We start from the raw sequence: 6,121 nt of genomic DNA, 5'->3' as shown, positions 1-6,121 counted from the left end.
CATGTTTTCAGAATGGACCATATTAGATATATTCTATTATGACCTCTCTGAATTTTCGAAAATGTCATTGGACCATTCTGCAGGTAGATCTATTCACCTGAAGAAAACGCCTGAAGAGGCTCAAGAACTCATTGACATGGTTGCAAACAACCAATTCATGTACACTTCTGAGAGGAATTCCGTGAATAATGGGATACCTCAGAAGAAAGGTGTTCTTGAAATTGATGCTCTGAATGCCATATTGGCTCAAAACAAAGTGTTGACTCAACAGGTCAACATGATCTCTCAAAATCTGAATGGATGGCAACATGCATCCAGCAGTACTAGAGAGGCAGCTTCTGAAGAAGCTTATGATCCTGAGAATCCTGCCATGGCAGAGGTTAATTACATGGGTGAACCTTATGGAAACACCTATAACTCATCATGGAGAAATCATCCAAATTTCTCATGGAAGGATCAACAAAAACCTCAACAAGGTTTTAACAATGGTGGACGCAATAGGCTGAGCAATAGTAAGCCATATCCATCATCTTCTCAGCAACAGACAGAGAATTCTGAACAAAATACTTCTAACTTAGCTAATATAGTCTCTGATCTATCAAAGGCCACTTTCAGTTTCATGAATGAAACAAGATCCTCCATTAGAAATTTGGAGGCACAAGTGGGCCAGCTGAGTAAGAAAGTCATTGAAACTCCTCCCAGTATTCTCCCAAGTAATACAGAAGAGAATCCAAAAGGAGAGTGCAAGGCCATTGATGTGATCAACATGGCCGAATGCACAAGGAAGGAAAAGGACGAAAATCCTAGTGAGGAAGACCTCCTGGGACGTCCCTCAAGCAAGAAGGAGTTTCCTATTAAGGATCCAGAGGAATCTGAGGCTCATATAGAGACCATAGAAATTCCATTAAATCTCCTTCTGCCATTCATGAGCTATAAAGACTATTCTTCCTCTGAAGAGGATGAAGATGTAACTGGAGAGCAAGTTGCTCAATACTTAGGAGCTATCATGAAGCTAAATGCCAAGTTGTTTGGTAATGAGACTTGGGAAAGTGAACCTCCCTTGCTCATTAGTGAACTGGATTCTTGGATTAAGAAAACTCTACCTCAAAAGAAACAAGATCCTGGCAAGTTCTTAATACCTTGCACCATAGGCACCATGAACTTTGCAAAAGCTCTGTGTGATCTGGGGTCAGGGATAAATCTTATGCCACTCTCTGTAATGGAGAAGCTGGGGATCATTGAGGTACAACCTGCCTTGTTCTCATTGCAATTGGCAGACAAGTCATTGAGACAAGCTTATGGGTTAGTAGAGGACATACTAGTAAAGGTTGAAGGCCTTTACATCCCTGCTGATTTCATAATCTTAGACACTAGGAAGAAAGTTGATGAATGCATCATCCTTGGAAGACCTTTCCTAGCCACAGCAGAAGCTGTGATAGATGTCAACAGAGGTGAATTAGTCCTTCAATTGAATGGGGACTACCTTGTGTTTAAAGCACATGGCCATCCCTCTGTGACAAAAGAGAGTAAGCATGAAGAGCTTCTCTCAGTTCAGAGTCAAGAAGAGCCCCCACAGTCAAACTCTAAGTTTGGTGTTGTGAGGCCACAACCAAACTCTAAGTTTGGTGTTAAGATCCCATATCCAAACTCTAAGTTTGGTGTGGGCAACTATACAACATTGACCTGATCACCTTGTGGCTCCATGAGAGCCACTGTCAAGCTATTGACATTAAAGAAGCGCTTGTTGGGAGGCAACCCAATTTTATCTAATTTTTATTTTATTATATTTTATTGCTATTTTATGTTTTATTAGGTACATGATCATGAGGAGTCACGAAAAAAATCATAAAAATTAAAAACAGAATCAAAAACAGCAGAAGAAAAAATTCACACCCTGGAGGACGCACAGGCTGGCGTTCAACGCCAGTAAGGTGTATCTGGCCGGCGTTCAATGCCAGAACAGAGCACCATTCTGGCGCTGAACGCCAGAAACAAGCAACATTCTGGCGCTGAACGCCAGGAATATGCCCAGAGAAGAAAAGCTGGCGCTGAACGCCAGTAACAAGCATGAAACTGGCGTTCAACGCCAGAAACATGCTTTACATGGGCGTTGAACGCCCAGAATGTGCACCACACGGCGTTTAAACGCCAGAATGGTGTGCAAAGGCAATTTACATGCCTATTTGGTGCAGGGATGGAATTCCTTGACACCTCAGGATCTGTGGACCTCACAGGATCCACCTACCTCGCCCTCTCTCTCTCCATTCATGGTCATCCCTTCTGTTTTTCATTCACCACTCACCTCTATCCACTCTTCCCTATTAACCCCACCCACCCTCAAAATTCAAAACTCTTTCCCACCCAAACCACCCATATAGCCGACTACACACATGCCTCCATCTCCTCCATATCTTCTTCTTCTTCTTCATCTCTTCTTTCTTCTCTTGCTCGAGGGCGAGCAATTTTCTAAGTTTGGTGTGGTAAAAGCATAGCTTTTTACTTTTCCATAACCATTAATGGCACCTAAGGCCAGAGACATCCAAAAAAAAAAGGGGAAGACAAAAGCTTCCACCTCTGAGTCATGGGAGATGGAAAGACTCATGTAAAGGGTTTATAGCTCAGTGGTAGAACATGTGGCTGCAAATCAAGAGATCCCTGAGATACCTCAGGGGATAAATTGTCCTCCACACAAATATTGGAAGCAACTAAGGATAGAAACACCAAAATTACTAGGAATCATTCAACAGAAGCAAGGAAGAGACATAAAGGAGCTCAAAAAGCACCATTGGACCTTCAAGAAGGCGCCACCCTCACTCAGGTGGATTCATTCCTTGTTCTTATTTCTTTCTGCTTTTCGGTTTTTATGTTGTGTTTATCTATGTTTTGTGTCTCTACTTCATGATCATTAGTATGTAGTAACTATGTCTTAAAGCTATGAATAAATTCCATTAATCCTTCACCTCTCTTAAAAGAAAAATGTTTTAATTCAAAAGAACAAGAAGTACATGAATTTCGAATTTATCCTTGAATTTAATTTAATTATATTGATGTGGTGACAATACTTTTGTTTTCTGAATGAATGCTTGAACAGTGCATATGTCTTTTGATCTTGTTGTTTATGAATGTTAAATTTGTTAGCTCTTGAAAGAATGATGAACAAAGAGAAATGTTATTGAGGATCTGAAAAATCATGAAATTGATTCTTGAAGCAAGAAAAAGCAGTGAAAAAGAAAGCTTTCAAAAAAAAAAAAAAAGAGAAAAAAGAAGGAGTAGTAGAAAAAGCCAATAGCCCTTAAAACCAAAAGGCAAGGGTAAAAAGGATCCAAGGCTTTGAGCATCAATGGATAGGGGGGCCCAAGGAAATAAAATCCAGGCCTAAGCGGCTAAATCAAGCTGTCCCTAACCATGTGCTTGTGTCATGAAGGTCCAAGTGAAAAGCTTGAGACTGAGTGGTTAAAGTCGTGATCCAAAGCAAAAGAGTGTGCTCAAGAGCTCTGGACACCTCTAACTGGGGACTCTAGCAAAGCTGAGTCATAATCTGAAAAGGTTCACCCAGTCATGTGTCTGTGGCATTTATGTATCCGGTGGTAATACTGGAAAACAAAGTGCTTAGGGCCACGACCAAGACTCATAAGTAGCTGTGTTCAAGAATCAACATACTTAACTAGGAGAATCAATAACACTATCTGAAATTCTAAGTTCCTAGAGAAGCCAATCATTCTAAACTTCAAAGGAAAAAGTGAGATGCCAAAACTGTTCAGAAGCAAAAAGCTACAAGTCCCGCTCATCTAATTATAATTAATATTCATTGATATCTTGGAATTTATAGTATATTCTCTTCTTTTTATCCTATTTGATTTTCAGTTGCTTGGGGACAAGCAACAATTTAAGTTTGGTGTTGTGATGAGCGGATAATTTATACGCTTTTTGGCATTGTTTTTAGGTAGTTTTTAGTAAGTTCAAGCTACTTTTAGGGATGTTTTCATTAGTTTTTATGTTAAATTCACATTTCTGGACTTTACTATGAGTTTGTGTGTTTTTTTATGATTTCAGGTAATTTCTGGCTGAAATTGAGGGACTTGAGCAAAACTCTGAAAAAGGCTGACAAAAGGACTGCTGATGCTGTTGGAATCTGACCTCCCTGCACTCAAAATGGATTTTCTGGAGCTACAGAAATTCAATTGGCGCGATCTCAACGGCTTTGGAAAGTAGACATCCAGAGCTTTCCAGAAATATATAATAGTCCATACTTTATTCGGAAATTGATGACGTAACTTGGCGTTGAACGCCAAGTACATGCTGCTGTCTAGAGTTAAACGCCAGAAAAACGTCATGATCCGGAGTTGAACGCCCAAAACACGTCATAACTTGGAGTTCAACTCCAAGAGAAGCCTCAGCTCGTGGATAGATCAAGCTCAGCCCAAACATACACCAAGTGGGCCCCGGAAGTGGATTTATGCATCAATTACTTACTCATGTAAACCCTAGGAGCTAGTTTATTATAAATAGAACTTTTTACTATCATAATCTCATCCTGGATTGTATTTTGAACCCTGTGATCACGTTTTGGGGGCTGGCCATTCGGCCATGCCTGAACCTTTCACTTATGTATTTTCAACAGTGGAGTTTCTGCACACCATAGATTAAGGGTGTGGAGCTCTGCTGTACCTCAAGTTTCAATACAATTACTATTCCTTTCTATTCAATTCTCTTTTATTCTTATTCCAAGATATACGTTGCACTTAACTTTGATGAATGTGATGATCCGTGACACTCATAATCATTCTCACCTATGAACGCGCGTGATTGACAACCACTTCCGTTCTACCTTAGGCCGGGCGCATATCTCTTAGATTCCCCAACAGAATCTTCGTGGTATAAGCTAGAAAGATGGCGGCATTCATGAGGATCCGGAAAGTCTAACTTTGTTTGTGGTATTCCGAGTAGGATCCTGGGAATCTGGAAAGTCTACCTTGTCTGTGGTATTCCGAGTAGGATTCCGGTATTGAATGACTGTGACGAGCTTCAAACTCCTGAAGGCTGGGCGTTAGTGACAGACGCAAAAGAATCAATGGATTCTATTCCAACCTGATTGAGAACCGACAGATGATTAGCCGTGCTGTGACAGAGCATTTGGAACGTTTTCACTGAGAGGATGGGATGTAGCTATCAACCAAGGGTGATGCCTCCAGACGATTAGCCGTGCAGTGACAGCGCATAGGACCATTTTCCCGAGAGGATTGAAAGTAGCCATTGATGATAGTGATGCCCTACATACAGCTTGCCATGGGAAGGAGTAAGAAGGATTGGAAGAGAGAGTAGTGAAGTAGAGTTTCAAGAGGAGCACAGCATCTCCATGCACTTATCTGAAATTCCCACTATTAATTTACATAAGTATCTCTATCCCTTTTATTTTCTTTTTATTATTGATTTTCGAAAACCCATAAACCAATTTAATCTGCCTAACTGAGATTCTCAAGAATGGCCGCCAAAGGGTTCTAGCTTATACCACAAAGATTCTGATTAAGGAATCCAAGAGATACTCGCTCGTTCTAAGGTAGAACGGAAGTTGTTGTCAGTCACGCGTTCATAGGTGAGAATGATGATGAGTGTCACAAATCATCACATCCATCAGGTTGAAGTGCAACGAATATCTTAGAACAAGAATAAGCTGAATTGAATAGAAATAGTAGTAATTGCATTAAAACTCGAGGTACAGCAGAGCTCCACACCCTTAATCTATGGTGTGTAGAAACTCCACCGTTGAAAATACATAAGTGATGGTCCAGGCATGGCCGAATGGCCAGCCCCCATAAACGTGATCAAAGGATCATATGGTAATCAAAAAATAATCCAAAGATGTGGTCAAAAGACGCCTAGTACAATAGTAAAATGTCCTATTTATACTAGACTAGTAACTAGGGTTCACAGAAATAAGTCTAAATGTAGAAATCCACTTCCAGGGTCCACTTTGGTGTGTGCTTGGACTGAGCTTGAGCTTTACACATGTAGAGGCTTCTTCTGGAGTTAAACGCCAAGTTGTAACGTGTTTTTGGCATTTAACTCTGGTTTGTGACGTGTTTCTGGCGTTTTACTCCAGAATACAGCATGGAAGTGGCGT

This window comes from Arachis stenosperma, chromosome 5, assembly GCF_014773155.1.
Source record: "Arachis stenosperma cultivar V10309 chromosome 5, arast.V10309.gnm1.PFL2, whole genome shotgun sequence".
Lineage (NCBI taxonomy): Eukaryota > Viridiplantae > Streptophyta > Magnoliopsida > Fabales > Fabaceae > Arachis > Arachis stenosperma.
This window is presented reverse-complemented; position numbering follows the sequence as displayed.